At 51.3% G+C, this 20597-nt stretch overlaps 1 protein-coding gene across 19 annotated transcripts in view; it reads right to left on the bottom strand.

The window, feature by feature from the left end:
• Positions 1–20597, bottom strand: part of RPL26L1 (ribosomal protein L26 like 1) — a 493737-nt gene that overhangs the window by 268501 nt on the left and 204639 nt on the right. The window contains exon 1 of one of the 19 annotated variants that reach the window (XM_078003993.1): positions 13982–13985. The exons of 17 other annotated variants lie outside the window; for them this stretch is intronic. The gene's annotated coding sequence lies outside the window, so the exon portion shown is untranslated. Of the gene's footprint in view, positions 1–5240; positions 5245–13981; positions 13986–20597 lie in introns of those variants that run through there. One more of the 19 variants, XM_078003974.1, reaches the window with a different exon arrangement.

Genomic DNA, 20597 nt, shown 5'->3' with positions numbered 1-20597 from the left:
TGAGCCACTGTGCCCGACCAGTCTGACCTATTTCTGATTTCCCCTTATTTCTAGAGAATTTCCCTTTGGGAGGGATCTCAACGGAAAACCCGGGGTGTTCACGCGTTCCCGTCAGCCTGTGGCCAGCCCTGAAGTCTGCATTTTGTCCTCAGGAGACTGTGGAAGCTCTGCTTGTCTCAGCCTTGCCACTGCTACTGCTGCTGGGTCGCTGTTCCTGAACAGGCAGCTGCCCTCAGGGAAAGGCAGCCTCAAACGCTGGCCCCGGAGGGCCTGTCTGCTTGGGTACTTCACGATGTCTTCACCTAGATTAAAAAATATTTCATCCAAGGACTGGGCATGGTGGCTCACACCTGTAATCCCCGCACTCTGGGCGGCCGAGGCAGACAGATCACTTGAGGTCAGGAGTTCGAGACCAGCCTGGCCAACATGGTGACACCTCATCTCTACCAAACATACAAAAATTAGCCAGACATGGTGGTGGACGCCTATAATCCCAGCTACTCAGGAGGCTGAGGCAGAAGAGTCGCTTGAATCTGGGAGGCGGAGCTTGCAGTGAGCCGAGATTGCGCCACTGCACTCCAGCCTGGGTGACAGAGCAAGACTCCACCTCAAAAAAAAAAAAAAAAAAAAAAAAAAAAAAAAAAAAATTGTCCAGGTTCTCTAGTTGTTCTAAGTGGGAGGACTGATTTAACCGAGTTAGTGCCCCGCCCACCATGAAGGAGAAATCTTCATGTAGTCAGCCTCCAGCAACATGGGAAGTAGCTAACATAGAAAACAATAAAAGTTTACAAGGAATAAAAAAGAAAACTTGAAAAAATAACAGAGATAGCTATTATGTATCTGGAGGGGAGAATTTAATATTTGAAAGATATAAATTCTCAGTAATTACCTTAGGATGTTTATGCAATTCAAATATAAAGAATAATAGGATTTGGGGAATAGGAAAATGCACAATTTCCCCATTGGAATAGAAAGTCAAATAATAAACTGGGAGGAATATTTTTAACATATATGGCTAACAAAGGATTTTCGTTTTTATCAGCACTCTTACGAACCAGGAACGCTTTGCTTCAAAATCAGCAAAAGACAAAGAAAGGCAATTCACAGGAAGATAGACAATACTCAAATAATAAAATGTATATGCTTGCTAATAATCAAATAACAGTAATTTGCAAGAACAATGAGATGCCATATGTCTAAAGTATCTAACTGATCAGAGATGAAAAATAAATAATACCCAGAATTGGTGAGATGGGAGAGAAGTGGATATTCTCACATTGCTGGCTTACTTGTAAATTGCCTCAGCCCTTTGGGAGAGCATTTTGGCGACATAGGTTTATCATCTCAGATCTTTGCAGAGTTTTTACCTAACAATTCCCATTCAAGGAATTTATCCTGTAGAAGCAATTGTGGGATGAGCCAAAAGATGGCTTCGGGACTTGTGTGACAGCGATGTTGGCAATTGATCATTTCTGCATAGCAGGAGAATGTGTGTTATATTAACAGGGGAATGCTGAATAAATAATGCAGTACACAATCCATGCAATACCATGCAAGTCTTTTGTTTTGAGACAGGGTATCATTCTGTCGTACAGGCTGGAGTGCGGTGATTGCGACCATGGCTCACTGTGGCCTTGACCTCCTGGGCTCCGGGGATCCTCCCGCCTCAGCCTCCTGAGGAGGTGGCACTACAGGCGTGAGCCACTGCACCTGGCTGCAATTCTTAAAATTAGCGAGGAAAACCTACAGCAGCAATCCAGAAAATGCCAATAGCGTGGATGAAAGGAACTCTGAGGAGCAGCCGCCCCAGAGCCGCCACTCAGCTGGGGGGGCCTCAGGAGTACTCAGGAGGAGAGGCGGTGACAGCCCTCCCTGAGGCCCCCGACCACCCCAGCCCACCTGTCAGCCTTCAAGGCCTTCCAGCAGCTTCTGGATTTCCCCCCGCACTGCCCTGTACCACCCGCTAGCCAACCCCATTCTATCCATCTCTCTCTCTCTCTCTTTCTCTCTCTCTCTCTCTTCTATCTCTCTCTCTCTCTCTCTCTCTCTCTCTCTCTCGCAGACACACCCACACCACATACTCACTCATCCACACTGACACCCACCCACCCACACATTCACACACACACTCACCCTCACACTCTCACACATCTACATTCATACACTAACACGGTTACTCACACCCCCCACACTCACATACACACTTGCAGTCACTGGCATACGCATGCACATTCCCACACCCCCAGCTCACGCGCATTTGCCCTCAGGTGCTCTCCCCAGTCCCAGTCCACGCTCCCCTCCCTCTGCGTCCTGTCCCCTCTGAGTCCAGCAGTCCTTCATGCCCCACTCCTCTGAGCCTAAAATGGGCTATGTCCTGGACACAGTGCCCTGGGTATCTCAGGTGGAAGAGGTTTCCCCACACTGGGGCCCTGGGAGCTGGAGCGGATATGTGGATTCCTGGCTCCTTCCTCTCCTTTGGGAGCCGCAGACGTCTGGCTGTGCTGCTCTCTCCCGAGTCACTGGTGCCATCTGCCGGCCCCCAGGACACCTCGTGCCCCTGACCCGCGCCTGTATTTACAGAAGACTTGAGCTTACTGGGAGGGTGGGGGAACTTTAATCCACATGGGAGTGACCCAGGCAAGTCCCCAGGCCTCACAGCTTCACCCCTTCCTCACCTGCAGCCGCCTGCTCCTCCCACTCAGCCACCTGCCCCCATCGCACCATTCTCCGCCATTCTCAGAAGGGGCCTCAACTTTGATGTGTCAAGTCTAGGTCCCAGCTCTCGGCCACTACTTCCCACTCCTCCAGGCCACTTGCTCAGGATTCCTCGATGTCCAGTCCCTGGTCCTCAACCTCCAGCCAACTGGCCCCATCCTCTTCTCGCCATCCATCCTGCCCGGCAGCCGTCATTTCCCACCTTCCCTAGCTCAGGTCCTGTGGTCTGCCATCCACACCTTGTCACTTCCTCCCACCCCCTGCTGTGCCCCGCTTCTTCCCTCTTGCTTGCCTGGCAAAGCCCTGACCCTGGATAAACCCACCCTTTCCCCTTTCCAGGGCACTCCGGAGCAGCTGAGTGTTGCTGAGTAAAATCCCACTTGTCACAGCTCAGCTACTCTCACAAAATCCCACTGACTCAGGGCTTAAACAGCAGATGGTTATTTCCTATAGCTCTGGAGGCTGGAAGTCCAAGGTCAATGTGCTGGTGACTTGGTTCCTGGGGAGGGCTCTCTCCCTGGCTTGCAGATAGCCACCTTCTTGCTGTGTCTTCACACCATGTTGGGGACAGGAGGAAGAGGGAAAGGGATGCGGGGGTGAGGGGGCAGGGGGAGAGAGAGCGGGAGAGAGAAAGCGAGAGAGAGAGAGAGAGAGAGAGAGAGAGAGAGTGAGAGACAGCTCTCATATGTCTTCTTCTAAGGGCACTAATTCCATCACAAGGGCTCCACCAGGACCTAATTGCCTCTCAAAGGCCCCAAGTCCCAGGGTCATCACATTGGGAATTTGGGCTTCAGCATATGAATTTGGGAGGGGAGGAGACATAAATACCACTGCCCAGCTGACTGAGTTCACTTTCCATTCGGTTTTATGATTCCCAAATGGTCTCTCATTGCCCTGCACTCTAACCATGGTTCTCTAGAGGATGGTTTTCCCTTGTCTGTATATTCTCAGAACCCCTTCTTCTCCCTCACTCTCAGCTGAGGCTTCCACTCATTTATCACGGAAAAATAGAAGGTCTCCAGGGGCAAGCTGCATATGCCCACCACCAAACCTACCTCCTTCCTGCATTTTCTTTCTGCCTGCCATACAGCAGCAAATGCCCTTCTCCCCACCACAGCCACCACAGCGTTTGGGCCCTGGATCCCCTCCTGCTTTCTTGGAAGCCTCACTTGTTTGGTTTTCCCTCCGTTCCACATCACCAATGTCTTCTTCTTTAGGTGATCCTCATCAGCACACATGCTAGGGCAAGGGCTGGCAAACTATAGCTCATGGGCCAAATCTGGCCCACCAATTGTGTTTTTAAATAAAGTTTTATTGGAATACAGTCCCACTCATTTGCTTAGGAATTGTCTGTGATTGCTATCAAACTACAATGATGGAATTGCATAGTTGTGCCAGTAAATCATATGGCTTGCAAAGCTGAAAAACTTTACCATCTGTCTCTTACAGAACAAGTTTGTTGACATGTGCACTAGAGCAATGGTTCTTAGTTGTGATTCAGCATTGCTCATGAGGAGGGCTTTGGAAAATGGGGGATGGCTTTTATTTATTCATTATTTTATTTTACTCATTTCTTTTTTTGAGACAGGATCTCACTTGGTCACCTAGGCTGAAGTGCAGTGGTGTGATCACAGCTCACTGCAGCCGCAACCTCCTGGGCTCAAGCAATGCTCCCACCTCAGCTTCGTGAGTAGCTGGGACCACAGGAGTGAACTACCACACCCAGCTAATTTTTTATTATTTTATTTTATTTTTTGAGACAGAGTCTCTCTCTGTCACCCAGACTGGAGTGCAGTGGTACAATCTTGACTCACTGCAACCTCCACCTCCCAGGTTCAAGCGATTCTCCTGCCTCAACCTCCCCAGAAGCTGGGATTATAGGCGTGTGCCACCATGCCTGCCTAATATTTTCGTATTTTTTAGTAGAGACGGGGTTTCACCATGTTGGCCAGCATGGTCTCGAACTCGTGACCTCAGGTGATCTATCTGCCTAGGCCTCCCAAAGTGCTGGGACTACAGGCGTGAGCCACTGTGCCTGGCCTAATCTTTTTTTTTTTTTTTTTGTAGAGATGGGTTCTCACTATATTGCCCAGGCTGGTCTCAAACTCCTGGCCTCAAGTGATCCTCCTTGGCCTCCCAAAGTACTGGGGTTACAAGCATGAGCCACCGAGCCTGGCCCTGCAATAGCTCTTGTCAAGCTCCCAGGACCTTCCTATTGTGAATCCAAAGGCCACGTCTCCATTCCCATCTTTCAGCACATCTTTCAGCAGTGTCTTCACTGTTGACTTCTCTCTCCTTGAGAAACTCTTCCCTCAGCTCAGGGCCACCACCCCAGCCTGGTTTTCCTGTCGCCTGCACTGGCCTCTTCTGTTCAGGATCCTTTGCTGGCTGCTCTTTCTCTACGTGATCTCAGAATCTTGGACATCCTCAAGGGCAGTCCCGAGCTCCCGTCCTCTCTCCACACGTGCTCTCTCCAACGGATCTCACACCATTTGTGATTTTCAGCACCGTCAATGTGCTGTTGACCCCCATACTTATGTCTTGAATCTAGACTTTCCCTCTGGCTCCAGACTCATAGTCTAGCTGCCTACACAACCCCTCTCTTAAATGTCTCACGGACATCCCACCATGAATGTATCCCAAACATAACGTGTGGGTTTTCCTGTAACGCCTGCCCGCCCACCGTCCCAAGTGCCCTGGCACCACCGTCCCACACAGGTGCTCAAGTGGGAAATGTAGGGTTCGTCCTTCTCCCCCCACCCCACCATTCAGCCTGCCAGCACATTCTGTAACCGCCCAAGGGGTTCGCCTTGCCCGCTGCCTAGACAGAGCTGATTTATTAAGACAGGGGAATTGCAATTGAGAAAGAGTAATCCACACAGAGCCGGCTGTGTGGGAGACTGAAGTTTTGTTATTACTCAAATCAGTCTCTCTGAAAACTCGGGGATCAGAGTTTTTAAGGAGAATTTGGTGGGTAGGGGGCCAGTGAATTGGGGGTGCTGATTGGTTGGTTTGGGGATGAACTCATAGGGCGTCGAAGCTGTTCTCTTCTGCTGAGTCAGTTCCTGGGTGGGGGCCACAGAATTGGTTGGCAGGTCCAGGTGGGGCCATTTAGTTGATAGAAATGCAAAATCCTAAAAAGACACCTCCAAAGGCCGATCGTAGGTTCACAATAGTGATGTTACCTTCAAGAGTAATTGGGGAAGTTGTAAATCTTAGGACTTCCGGAATAATGGCTGGTAATATTTGGAATTCCAGCCCCTCTCACCTTGACTTGGTGGCTGGTAGCCTTTCATTTGTTTTACAAGAACAGTTTAGCCTTTTGGGAAGGCCTATTTTATAAACCATACACTAAATTCCTTCCCAAAGCGAGTTCAGCCTATGCCCAGGAACGAACAAGGACAGTTTCAAGGTTAGAAGCAAGATGGGGTCAGTTAGGTCTGGTATCTTTCACTGTCGTAATTTTCTCAGCTATGATCTTTGCAAAGGCAGTTTCCATTCTGTTTACTCTGCCCCCAAAATACATCCTCCCTGCTATGATCTGAATGTTTGTATCACTCCAAAATACATGTTTAAATTCAACCCCACTGCCCACCATGTAATGGTGTTAGGAGATGGGGCATTTGGGAGGTGATTAGGTCATGAGTATGAAGCCTGTGCGAATGGGATTAGTGCCCTTATAAAAGAGTTCCCAGAGACATTCCTTGCCCCTTGTACCATGTGCGGACTCAGCGAGAAGTCACCGTCTGTGAGAAAGTGGCCCTCACCAGGCACAGAATCTGCTGGCACCTTGATCTTGGACTTCCCAGCCTCCAGAACTATGAGAAAGAAGTGCCTGCTGTGGACAAGCCTCCCAGTCTATGGTATTCTGTCAGAGCAGCCCAGATGGATAAGAAACACCCTCCGTCGAGTTATGTCTATTGGCTTCACAGCCCCTGAGCGCAGACCTTCTGCATCTCTGTCCTGGGCTACTGCACTAGCCCAGCACATCCCTGCTTGGCCTCCCCCACCCCAAGGTCATTATCCCAGCCTTCTTCAAAGATGGATTGAGCACCTACCACATGCCACGTGCTGGGAATAAGAAGTGAAGGGGAGAGGGCTGTCCCTGCCCTCCCTTACCCTCTCCGTCGTGAGGGGGAAGCTAAACCGACAAAATGTGATAAATGTTCCAAAGAATAGAAACAGAGTGGTTGGGTGCAGTGGCTCATGCCTGTAATCCCAGCACTTTGGAGTCTGAGGTGGGAGGTCCGCTTGAGACTAGGAAGTCAAGGCCGCAATGAGCCCTGTTCTTGCCATTGCACTTTAGCCTGGACAACACAGCAAGATCCTGTCTCAAAAACAAAACAAAACAAAACAAACAAACCAAAAAAGCAGGGTGCTGAGATAGACAAAGGTCTCCATAGTGTGGTTACAAAGGGTCCTTCTGAGCAAGTCACATTTCAGTTGAGACTTCTATGCAGGTCATGCAAGGCCCTGCGGGCCCTGGTAAAGAGCTTAGAGTTTGATACGAGAATCTCTGAGGGATTTTAAGCAGAGGAATGATGGAATCTGGTTTTATGTTTTAAGAAAATCCCGGCCAGGTGTGGTGGCTCACGCCTGTAATCCCAGCACGTCGGGAGACTCAGGCGGGTGGATCACCTGAGGTCAGGAGTTTGAGACCAGCCTGGCCAACATAGTGAAACCCCGTCTCTACTAAAAATACAAAAATTAGCTGGGCTTAGTGGTGGGCGCCTGTAATACCAGTTACTCGGGAGGCTGAGGCAGGAGAATCACTTGAGCCCAGGAGGTGGAAGTTGCAGTGAGTTGAGATTGTGCCATTGCACTCCAGCCTGGGCGACAGAGTGAGACTTTGTTTCAAAAACAAAAGAAAAAGAAAAATCCCTGCTGTGGCTGCGTGGACAATGAATTTGGCTGGGGCGGGGTCCGGTGGAGGTGGGAGGCACTGACGGGCCGGGCCACAGTTCTCGGCCAAGGGAATGAGGTCAGCCTGTGCGATGCACAGGGACAGGGCGGGGTGGGATGGTGTCCCTGAGGAAGACTGAGGTGCTGTTTCCAAGACGCTGGGCAGGAGAAAAATAACAGCTGTCCACTTCAGTGACCAAGGCGGTGTGTCTAAAAGGGAATATTATGCAAATAAAGAGCGTAAGAAAATAAAGGACCTTCCACACCTGGGGCACGTGGGGCTCAGTAAATGTTTATTAACCGAAGAGCTGATCCAGGTATAAGCTATGGAAGGCGGTGCACACCAGGCAAATAGAAATCTCTCTTCCCTTCTGATTCAGGAGGAGGTGGAGGAAGAGGCAGGAACTGTCTGCTGTGTTTTCTTGAGGATGTGGCATTTGTAAAGCTGTGATCCATGTGCCAGTGTGAGGAAAGTCCTGTGAACACAAAACCAGCAGTGCCCACAGGGCGCCGTTTCTCTACTGTAATTCCCAGTCATCATCAACGGGACTGACACCCTAGCTTCGTCTCCCACCTACTGTGTCTTCCAAATGCCGCAAAATCCTCCCTCCAGCCCCAGCCGGCACACTTCTTACACTTTTCCCCTTCTGCCCACCCTCCCCAGAACCCTCCCAAAAAGTGGAGAGGGGAGAAGTGGAACAAACTAAGCAGCAGGACGGAGGCGCGAAAGGCTCAGCATGCACCCAGGTGGAAGGAACGTCCCAGGCACGGCCTGACGCTGATGTCTGCCGCTGTCAGAAAGAACTTCCTCTTAGGATACCTTCCCCAAGTCCTGTCTTCCTCACCTGCCATGTGGTCATTCGTTTAAGTGAAGAAATATTTGTGGGGTGCCCGCTAAGTGCCAGGCACTGTTCTGAGCATTAGGGATGCCACCGTGAACTAGATCTCATCCCTGTTCTTGAGGAGCTGCTAGTTACGGAAGGAGACAGAGAAGTGAGAACATGCTTACGCATTAACCCGGCCGGGTGATGCGGGAGCAGGGGTGGGGTCTGTCGGGGAAGGCTTTCTGGAGGAGGTCATATGGAAACTGAGGTTTGGATGGTGAGCAGGTAAGTAGGCATGATTCAGGCTATGTGTGTGAGTGTGTGTGTGTGTGCGCGTGTGTGTGTGTGTGTACTTGGGGTGCGGGTGGGAAACTTCCAGACTGAGACAGACACCTGTGTGCAACAGGTGTGAGTCCCAACCCATAAACTCGGGCATGCATGAAATAAGCTTGCTTTCCCAACAACTTAATTTCTATTTTGCGACTGCATTTCACTGGGGTTCCTGCCCTTTCCCTCAAGGTCACGGCCAAGTTCCAGAGGTATAGCGCCAAGGCGTTGATGGGGAGTAGGAGCAGAACACTATTCTGCCTGCTCCCCTGGCAGCCCAGGCCGCTCTGAGAGCATCAGTTATGCAGTAAATCCAGAGTCCTTTCTGTTTGCTTTCTGCCCTGAGGCATCTTTCCATTGAGTAGGGAAGGAGGGAAAGGTTCCAGGTAAGCAGGGGAAATGCCAGGGGTCAAGAGGACTCAGTGAGTATCTGGAACCACGAGCAATCTGCATCTGTAGAGGCGGTTCAAGCTGGCTAGGGTACTGCAAGGTGCAGGGTGGCTGTGGGGGCTGTGGAGGAGCAAGGCAGGAGGCAGGAGAAGCCAGAGGAACAGATATGACAGAACTTGGATGTCCTGCCACAGAGGCTGAGCCTGGTTCTGACTCCCAAGGTTTCTGTGAACACCAAGCCACACATCCCAAAGCAGCCCTGGCATTCCGTTTTGCAGAGAAGGGGTGGGCCTGTCACACCCTCATTTACCCGGGAAGGAGGGGTGGGCCGTTCTCATTTATCCGGGAAGGAGGGGAGGGCCCTTCTCATTTATCCGGGAAGGAGGGGAGGGCCCTTCTCATTTATCCGGGAGGGAGGGGAGGGCCCTTCTCATTTATCCGGGAAGGAGGGGAGGGCCCTTCTCATTTATCCGGGAAGGAGGGGAGGGCCCTTCTCATTTATCCGGGAAGGAGGGGGTGGGCTGAGCCTGGCAGCGGTCGTTGCTCTCTACAGCAGGGGTGGGCTCTGTAGGCTCTTTAAGGGGTGGGAGTCTCATAACGCCACTGGAGCCCCGAGAGAGGCAAACTCTTCGCGGTTCGGGGTTATTCTCTACCAGTTCCTAGAGGTCCGAGGGTAGCAAGTGCCAATGGCTGTGCTGGGGTCACAGAGCTGACAGGGCTCATATCTCATCCACACCCAGGGCATGGCTCCTTCTTCCCTGGCAGACAAGTGGGGAATGGTAAGTAGTCCTTGGAAACTCTCTTGTGATTTAATTTGACTTAACTTCTTAGCATTAGTAGGTCCATTATGCAATTTATTAGTCAAACCACGCCCCTGGGGAGAGGCTTAGCAGCTGAATCAGAGCGTGTTTTCTATTTTACATGAAGGAGGAGAGGAAAGCAAAAAGAACTATTTAAAAAGAAATATTCAAAAGCAACCCTCAAGGTGGAGTTCAGCATCCTCTCCAAACCAGCTTCTTCGTATACCTTTTGTTGTGGTGGTGGTTATTGGCCTGATGGGCCACTCAAGCTGGAATAAGCTTCCCCTGCGCCTTTGCTGTGCTCTTCCATCTGCCTGGTAATCCTTTCTTCCTCAGCTCCACCTGGAGGCTATCACCTCCCCCTTCAAAATGCTCCTCCAAGTTTCCTCTTCCTGGACACCTCCCCGACCCTCTCGGGTTAGTCAGGGCTCCCACAATGTCCTGGGTTTACCCTGGCCAGAACACTGGTCATTCTGTTGTAACCTCTGCTTCCATTTCTGGCCCTGGTCCCTGACAATGAGGATGGTAAGAGCAGAGATTTGTCGTGTTAGATTGATTTGCTAATTCACCGTGCTGTACTTTGACCACTGTCTTTTATTTTCTATTTTTTGAGATGGAGTTTCGCTCTTGTTGCCCAGGCTGTAGTGCAATGGCATGATCTCAGCTCACTGCAACCTCCGTCTCCCTGTTTCAGGTGATTCTCCTGCCTCAGCTTCCTGAGTAGCTGGGATTACATGTGCCCACCCCCACACCTGGCTAATTTTTGTGTTTTTAGTAGAGATGGGGTCTTGCCATGCTGACGAGGCTGGTCTCGAACTCCTGACCTCAGGTGATCTGCCCACCTCGGCAGCCCAAAGTACTGGGATTACAGGCGTGAGCCCCACGGTTGGCCTGACCATTGTCTTTAGAAGATTGTCTCCTCTTGTCGGTTCTTTTTTTATGTCTTTATCTAGACCCTTGTTGCATTAAGCAATAATAACAATTTTTTTCTTATTATAACAATAAATGTTCCTTACAGAATTTTAAATTTTTTCTTACATGTAGAGAAGCAAAAGAAGAAAATTAAACCACTCTTACTTCACCACCACCATACTTCCATCAAGATGACTTTTGTTAACATTTTGGTACATTCCTTCAGCCTTTTTTCCCATGACAAATTATTCATGTATATTTTAATGGTATCATATGGTATATATGATTTTGTAGCTTTTACATTTTTTTACTTAACAACGTATCATTAATGTTCTTCTCATACTGAAGTCAGTCCAGGGAGATACAATCCCAGATCTTGCTGTAAGGCTGGACCTGAATCTGGGAGAATATGATTCTGGGCATGTCAGGGCTACCGTGTGCAGAGGCAGTGAGAGAGGAGGATGGTGCTATCATCATTTGAAACCCATTTAGTCCAACCCCTTTCAGTGGCACACAGCCAGTAAATACCTTCCATCAAGACTGACACAGGCCAATTGTGCTGGGTTTCTGCTACTCCTGCTTGAAAGGCGGAACCTGCAGAGGTTTCCAATCTACAGAGCTTGTCACAAATCCAGAGCAAACTTTTTTTTTTTTGTGAGACAGAGTCTGGCTGTATTGCCCAGGCTGGAGTGCAGTGGTACAGTCTCGGCTCACTGCAACCTCTGCCTGCTGCATTCAAGCAATTCTCCTGCCTCAGCCTCCTGAGTAGCTGGGATTACAGGTGCCCGCCACCACGCCCGGCTAATTTTTGTATTTTTGGTAAAGACAGGGTTTCACCATTTTGGCCAGGTTGGTCTCGAACTTCTGACCTCAAGTTATCTGCTTACCTCGGCCTCCCAAAGTGCAGACGTGAGCCACCATGCCTGGCCCCAGAGCAAGCTTCGTGAAGCAGCTGGGGCATAAATATCTCAAGCACTGGGGAGGCACTTTTTTTTTTTTTTGGATGGTCAAAGGTGCAGTTTTAGCTGCATTGTCATTTCTGTCTATCTTTGAGGGTTTTAAAAGTATTGCATTTTCCTCCCCTACTGGTTTTATTCTAATGTGCCTGGCACAGGGTCAGACGTGCGGGTTAAACAGAGCAGGTCAGATCAGTAGGACCAGAGTAAAGAAGCATCGTGTCCATGTGCCATCCTCCCAGCGTTGCAGGGGCGGGGAGATCCTTTCCCAGCCCCAGCCCCAGCCCCAGCCCACCACACCCTCAGCTCCAGTTCACCCACAAACGCAGACTTGACCCCAGACCCAGACCCAGTGTCACCCTGACATGCCTCCTCAAGGTTACCCAGATCCACAAAGCCATTTGCAGGAGTCTGGCTTCCCGGTCGTCGCGGCTTCTGCAGGATGTGCTGGGGGGGATGGTAGGGGGAGTAAATTTGTCCAGCACCTGGACCTTGACCAATGTCTTTCGGCTCCGGTCTCTGCCACTTCTCACCATGGCCACTAGAGGGCGACAATGCTCCATCTTCTAGAAAGAAACTGTCCGATCCCTGCGCAATCCGCCCAGCAGCCTGGAAAGCCGCCTCCCTGTGCTTCAGGACTTTCCGTTTCACTGCCTTATGGTGAGGGTGCCGTAAGGGAAGCCAGAGGAGACGGAGCCCTCACCCAGGATCACTCCCGGCCCAGGCTGTTTCATTGCCCTTTGCCTGTCCGTCCATCCTTTCCTGGCGGGCCAAGGGGACCTGCCCTGTGGGAGGAAGCCTGCTCAGCAGCGCCAGCCAGCAGGGTCGTGGGAACCTCTTGGAGAAAGTCTGGTTTGTTGCAGAAGGCAAATGTCTCTTGGGACCTTTGCCCCCACCCTGGAGGGCTCCTCCAGCACGGGGGCCCATCCGCTTCTGCGTTTGGGCAGCTCCTTTCTGCAGGGAGTGCCCAGGAGGAACTTCTGCCGGCCGAGGGCCATCCAGCCTCCAAGGTCCAGCTGGGGGGTACACTGCGGGAGGCTCCCCCAAGCTGGGTCTGTGTTCATAACAACTCCAGCTGAAATAGCTGCAGGGTGGAAAGATAGCAAGGTCAGCTGGGAGGGATGGCCCTCGACTGGGTTGTAGACAGCCCTGGGACCACCTGTCAGAGGGGACGGAGGCGGAAGGGAGTCTGCTGTTGCTCAGAGTCATGCAGGGAACTCTTCTGATGCTGATCGGGGTGGGGTGGCACCAGAAAAAGGAGACGGAGTCAGCGTGGGAAACTGTGGACAGATGGGGAAGCTGGAGAGGGCTCCCTGGGAACGTCCTGGTGTTTCTCTCCTGGGGTGGCAGTAGCAATCTCTCAGAGCCCCATCTCCATCCCTCTGAGGTGGGGTGGTTGTCCCTGGGGAACCCAAAGTGGGCTTGGGCCAGCGCTGAGGCTGTGGGGGCCAGTGTGGCTGCAGGCAGCTCCCCGCTCAGCTCAGTTGGGGAAGGCCTGGTGCTTCCCACGCCCCTCCTGGAATGCGGGGCTGCTCCTGGGAGTTGAGCAAAAGTGTGGCTTTCCCCCGGAGTCTAAGGTCGGTCAGCCTCCCAGGCCTGGGGCCAGAGCTCTCGACTGGGAGCCAAGACAAGCAAGGGGTGGGGGCCTGGGCCGGCCCCAAGGCCTGGCACGACCCTACCAGCAGCTCACCACTCCGGTTCATTCTTCGTGGAAGGGAGGAGTGCTAGTGCCAGAAATTCCACACTGGGTGTGGGTGAGGGGTGTACACACTAAGGCTCTACTGTTTGGTAGACCCTGTGTTGGGAGCCGGGGATGTGCAGCGTCACCTGTGGATGTCGCTGACAGTGTCGCAGGGCAGGCTCACTGAGGTGGCACGGGAGGCCCAGGAGGTTGGAGGAGGATGGAGGCTGCCCCTGGCCCAGATGGGACATGGGAGGGCATGAGCAAGGGGTAGCTGGTGTAGCAGGGTCTAGAATACTCCTAAAAAGCATTTAGCACCTGCTAAATGCCAGCCACTTCTGACACAATTTGACATCCCTCTTCCTTTGAAGCTCCAGAAACTGAGGTTCAGAGAGGGTATGCAACTTGCCCAGGATCCCACAGCACAGGCAGGCCTGTCCCCTCAGCTGGAGGGAACTCAGCCACCACACTAGACCCCATCACACTGGAAACCCCAGCTCTGAGCTGAGATGCCAGGATGCAGCCTCCTAAGGGCTGAGGGAGGCTGTGGTCTTACAGGGCCCCAGGTAGGGGCCACGATGTGGAGGCTCAGAAGGGGACATCCCCATCGTGCAGCTCCAGGGAGCACGTTCACATCAAGTTTGGTATGTGAAAGGCCCTCTCAGGAGGCCCGGTGGGGAGGGCAGGCCCCCTGCTGGCTGGGGTGGAGCGTGGATGTGAACTCAGTCAGGCTGGCCCAGCCCTCCTAAGCAGGCCCTTGTGCTCCTGAAAGGATGGCCAAGGCCTTCCCTGGGCAGCCAGAGAGGCAGGAGAGTCAGGCTGTCTGTCTGGGGAGAAGGGTTTAGACCCAGGAAAGCCCAAGCTGAGAGGGGAGGAGGCTGAGCAGAGGGGATCAGGATGCCTGAGGCACTTCAGTTTGATGCAGTTCCTCCCCTACACACCCTGCCACTGGGCTTCTGGAAGCTTCTCCATAGGTGTATTTAACAGCCAAGGTTGGGGTTCTGTTCCCATAGCTCGATGCCTGGAATATTCGTGTTTTGCACATACCTATGTGGGAGCTTCCGAGAGCCAGGAGATCCGAGCCTGAAGGAAAAGCAAAGATTCCCTGTCCCTGGAATTGAACGGATAGGCATTGTGTGAGTCAGGACACAGCTGATGTCCTTCTAGAAAAAGCCCTTCGAGGTGCTGAATCTTCCTGTTTTTTTCTTCTTATTCTTCTTCCTCTCCCTCCCCCTCCCCCTCCTCCTCCTCCTGACGATGAGCCCACAGACACGCTGTGATGCGGTGGAAAGAGCCAGGCCTGGTTCAAATCATGGCCCCACAGCTCCTGAACAGTGTGATCTGGGGCAGCCCTGCCCTTCCCTGTAAAATGGGACCGTAATACAACATGTGGCTGGTGGGACTCAGGGAAATCACAGGTGCAAATGTTCTAGGCCCATTTGCCCTTGGGAACCAGGGGGTCTAGGTCCAAGGACATAATTACAAACAGAAAGAGAAGAAACCTTTTGTCTTTGAGAGGCCACATAAAGTAGGAGAAAGTTACTGATTCCTTCTGAGTCTTGGCTTCTTGCCTATAAAATGAAAGTAATGATGGAGCCTATTCAGAGAACTCTTGTGAGGATGTACTGATGTCATGGATATCCTTTGCACACAGTAAGTGCTCATTAAATGATCCGGTATTATTATCATCTTTCTGGAGGATTGCTTGCCCTGCAGGAACCCAGAGAATGAGGAAAAGAGATTTGCAGGAACAGTAGTGAACCCTCCGTCCTACCGCCAGGCTAGGCGCGCTGCAGGCGGCAGGGGCTGGTGAGGGTGTGTGCGCTGCAGCGCTGGAGGAGGAATCGGATGTGCCAGGGAGCATGGCCCAGGTGTCGGTAAGAACACACAAGGGCAGGAGAAAGGATGCCTAAACTACACCGCTAAATGATCCCGAGCCCTCATGGCCTGAATTGGATGGGTCCCACACCTCAGCAGTGCACTGGTCTGAACACGTCTGTTTGGGGGTCTGCCTTCCCCTCCAGATAGGTTGGTTCTTGAGGGTAAGAACATACCTAGTTTTGTTTCAGGTGTGGGCATGTGACAGGTTCAGAGACTGAGCTTTTGATCCAAGGAGTCAAAGGAGAGGCAGCACACGGGACTTTTCCTGAAACTTCTTTAAAGGGTCACTAAACTGGCATGATATGAGTCACTGGAGGATGTTCTGGTGGCTGAAAAGGGACAGCCTGCCTGAGAGTGCCATCAGCTCAGAGGAAGGCAGAACTGAGAGACAGAGGCAGAGGCCTGAGGACATCATGTGAATACCCAGATCTAGCTGTTCCTGAAGCTAGACTGATCTGTTCTGGGCATGAATCAGTACATTCTGCTCCCTCTCCTTTTTATTTTTATTTTTTTCTTAAGTTGGATTTCAGTCTCTTACAATGCAGTGGGCCTAGATTAATATGACCTTCTTGGCCAGGTGCGGTGGCTCACGCCTGTAATCCCAGCACTTTGGGAGGCCAAGGTGGGTGGATCATGAGTTCAGGAGATCGAGACCATCTTGGCTAACACGGTGAAACCCCATCTCTACTAAAAATACAAAAAATTAGCTGGGCGTGGTGGCAGGCGCCTGTAGTCCCAGCTACTCGGGAGGCTGAGGCAGGAGAATGGTGTGAACCTGGGAGGTGGAGCTTGCAGTGAGCTGAGATCGCACCACTGCACTCCAGCCTGGGCGACAGAGCAAGACTCCATCTCAAAAAAAAAAAAAAAGACCTTCTTCTTTCTTTCTTTTTTTTTTTGAGACAGAGTTTTGCTCTTGTTGCCCAGGCTGGAGTGCTACGGCACAATCTCAGCTTACCACAACCTCCACCTCCTGGGTTCAAGCCATTTTCCTGCCTCAGCCTCCCTAGTAGCTGGGATTATAGGCGCACACCACCACGTCCGGCTCATTTTTTGTATTTTTAGCAGAGACGAGGTTACACCATGTGGGCCAGGCTGGTCTCGAACTCCTGACCTCAGGTGATCCACCCGCTTTGGCCTCCAAAGTCCTGGGATTACAGGCTTGAGCCACCGCGCTCGGCCCTACCTTTTTTTTCTTTACTCAAAAAAGTCTTTATCAGATAGCATCTGTGAAAATGTTGCCTGGTCCAGTAGAAGGACATAGTGTTGTGGGAAGGAAATCTGGAAGGGGAGAAAGGATCCTGGGTTTTGGGCAGCCTCGGCCCCTAAGACTTTGGTAAAGGGGTGTGAAACGTGTATCTGAAAGATTTTGCCTTGACTCTGGAGCAGGCCCACCTGGGCCAATCCTGCTTTCCCTTTGGCCTCCTTGTCTGTAAAATGAGAACACTATTGTGAAGATTCATTGTGAGAATGTGTGGTTTGTGATGCTTGATAAATGCTGGTTTCTCTTATCCCATTGCTTCCTAAAACTCAGTGTCACCAAGCCAGGCTGTTCTAACCATCCAGAAGGCGCAGGCCTGGGCAGCTCCCTCTCCTTGTTTACCCCACTCCCCTACTCCCCGCTCCCACTCCTGCTACCACTGCCATGTTCCACCCCAGAAATTTGGGCCCCAAAGCCTGGCCTAGAGGAAGCCCAACCAAACTGGTCAGGCTGGCCTGGCCTCTGCTAGAAACTTACAGGTCCTTATCTCCACCATGACTAAATTTGGATCTTAAACTCACAGACAATCAGCCTGGGAATTCCTGACAAATTCCAGCAAGGGCCAGCTGTTCTCTGGCTTTTGCAGAGTAGGGAGATCATTTTTTCCAAGTAACAAGTTTAAATGAAAAGTCATACTTGCTCATTATGGAAATTTGGGAAATCTGGGAAATTTTCTATAATGAGCAAGTATGAGAAAAAGGCACCAATAAGACCATCACTCAGACACAGCCCTCATGGACATTTCACTCCTTTCTTTCTGCTCTTTCTAATGCATGGGCAGGTTTTTGGGCTGTTGGTGTTTTGTCTGTTTTTTTTTTTCATCTATGAGATCACGGTGTATGTGCAATTTTATATCTTGATTTTTTAAATCACATTTTAACATAAACCTGTGTTATAAACTAACAATCGTTGCTTGGTGCTGGGTGCCAGATGCTGTGCCTGGCACATCACTGTATGATCTCAGTAACACTTACACCCATTCTAAAATCAGGGACTATTATTGTTCTTGCTTTGAAGATGAGGAAACTGAAGCACAAGGAGGTTAAGCATCTTCCCCAATGTCTTGGTGAGGCCCTGGCAGTCTGGCTTCATGCCCATGCCATTAGCCCCATATGTATCGGTATCATGGTTTACTCGACTGTTCCCTACACAGAGGCCTGTTGTTTTTGCCCGACCTGCATGCATTCTTTTTTTTTTTTTTCCTTTGAGATGGAGTCTTGCCCTGTCACCCAGGCTAGAGTGCAATGGTGCAATCTCGGCTTACTGCAACCTCCGCCTCTCAGGTTCAAGTGATCCTCCTGCCTCAGCCTCCCGAGTAGCTGGGATTACAGGCATGCACCACCACGCCCGGCTGAGTTTTTGTATCTTGAGTAGACAGGGTTTCATCGTGTTGGCCAGGATGGTCTTGAACTCTTGACCTCATGATCTGCCCGCCTCTGGCATGCATTCTTCAGGACTCATTTTCTCTAGAGATTGCGATTCCCCACTTTCAGCCCACAGAGTTCAGACAGGGCAGCTATTGGGTGCAGGTGAGCACCCATCCTGGGTCTGACCAATCAGAACCCCGTATCTCCCTGTCCTGTGACTAGTTCCGGAGCGGACACGTGATCTGAGCTGGTCCCTGCAGGGACTGCTCAAAGGCAGGATGCTGGTGGCCCTGCAGGAGGCATCTTGAGAGCCTGCCTGGGAATGGGGCCAGATCACAGGGCTGAGCGAGAGGGGAGAGGCTAGTCCTGATGCAGCATTTCAGACCCTGGTTCCACTTGCACACAGAGTGGGTTCTGCTACTGGACTTTTCAGTTCCCTAGCTCTTTATCCCCCTAAAACCTATCTGAGTTGGGTTTCTGTCACTTGTAACCAACAGTCTTGGTGAATACACCCTGGTTGTTGGACATTAGGGTTGCTCACAACTTTTTACTCCTCTAGAAGATGCTGCAGTGAATATCTTTACATGTAGATTTCATCCTTGACTAGAATGATTTCCTTGTGATTTTCACAGAAGTGTGCTATTTGGCAAAGGCATCAAACATTGTCGGTGTTCTATAGACATTTTGCAATTTATTTCCCCAAGGCTGGCAATGATTTGGATCCTCACCTTCACTCCCCATCAGTGTATGTAAGTGGGATTTTAAAAATTGAGTTCTGAAGAGTTTTTTTTTTTTTAACAAGCCAAAGTTGTATTTTTTTTAAACAGGAAAATTATGTCAATATAAAACAGATAAAAACAGACAAAAATCAAAACACACAACACAGAAAAGCACAACACGCAAGACCAGTGCAAACCCTTCCCAACCCACTTCCCAGGTTTTAAAACTTTGATTACAGATCCCCAAGGATTAGACTGTATTGGAGAGGTCACAGTATTGAATCAGAAAAGAAGACATGTTTTAAAAGGTCTGTACACAGGTAGTGGTGTGTGGGGTGGGGGGATGTACACTTCATCACTCCAACATCAAAAACAGGATGCAAAAAGAATTTCAGCGATGATCACAGATTTCTAGAACCCTACCACGTATGCCAGCCCCCCCATCCCCATCCACTTTTAAAAGTTGCTTTTAAAAAGGATAAAAAGTGCACAGACACTTTCGTAAGGCACAGACAGATTGTCGCACAAGTCGTTTCATTAGGGACTCGGATAAGACAGCGAGACAGTTAAATATCAAGAAATGCCAGGAGGCCGCGTGTTCCTGAGCCGGTGCCCCGTGCCAGGACTGGGGCAGGGGCAGGGCTGAGCAGTGGGAGGTTATTGCCTCTCTGCCTCAACTGGACGGACTCACTGGGGTTCTCCTGGGCCTTGGCGACTGATTTCCAGGGCCTGAAAGCAGCAATTAGCCAACTTCCCCCCTGCGTCTCCCTGGCAGGACCTGAGGGTGGTCACCAACCCGCGGGGCTTCTGCTTAACGCCGTTTGGGCAGCAGCTCACTGACTGCAACGTGCCCAGCATTTCCAATGCAGAGAAGGTTCTGTGAAGTGTGCAGCAGGTTCTGATCAAGAAGGCAGCCTTTGGACACCCACCTCCACGGACCCAAGGCAGCAGATGGCCAAGAGAGCCCAGTGGATTCTGCCCCAAATACCCCACTCCCCTCTTAGTGTCACCCCTGCTGGCATCACAGCTGGGGCAGTCCTCTCTGCTCTATCCTCACACACCTCACACATATTAGGTGCTCAGCAAATGTTTGCGGAGTATCTTTGTGTGTGTATGTGGTGCTGTTTTACCAAAGCCCTGAGCACTCAGAATCTGATTTCTGGTTGACTCAGCAAACCTTTACTGAGTACCTACTATGTGTTAGGACAGGACCAGCACCAGGGGTCAGAGAAAAGTTCACCCTGTGTCCTGAACACAGGCCATGCTGATTAGTGGGCATCAAGGGACTGGAAATGTGGTGCTGTGGTGAGGGGACCAGCTCCATCCCAGGGGACTCCCCGTTCTGAGAACCTGCTAGGACAAGGAGCCAGATTTGCCTTGGAAACAGTCCAGTTTTTCAGGAGGCTCCGAATGAATGGGCACAAGACCATTGACAATGGGGTGTTTTCAGGTCTCCCCTGTCCTAGCCCTGGAGCCCCGGCTGCTGTGGCCCAGAAGAGCACACGATGGGCAGTGAGCCTGGAACAGCCGAGGGCTGGGTCACGTAAGGGGGTGCTCAAGGGGCTGGGGCCCCGCTTGAGGGGGTGGCGATCACAGGGCCTAGGAAGGTGGTAGAACAGGGCCCCAGGTCCCTCCCCAACTGTGGACACCCCTGCATAACGAGAGAGGGCCCTTGGGTTGGAGTCCAGATCTCACAGAGCTCGGCTCTGCCAGAAGGTGGGCAGTGAGCAGACGAGCCTGGGAGGGAGGCCGCTTCCCCTCCCAGGGTGTGGGCAGCGGAGGGGCCCTGGCTGGGGCTGGAACCTCCACATAGGCACAGGTGCCCGGACTCTCTCCAGGTGGGTTTCAAGGGAGAAAACTCAGTC

Source organism: Macaca mulatta, chromosome 6 (assembly GCF_049350105.2).
Source record: "Macaca mulatta isolate MMU2019108-1 chromosome 6, T2T-MMU8v2.0, whole genome shotgun sequence".
In the NCBI taxonomy this organism is placed as follows: domain Eukaryota; kingdom Metazoa; phylum Chordata; class Mammalia; order Primates; family Cercopithecidae; genus Macaca; species Macaca mulatta.
This window is presented reverse-complemented; position numbering and strand designations above follow the sequence as displayed.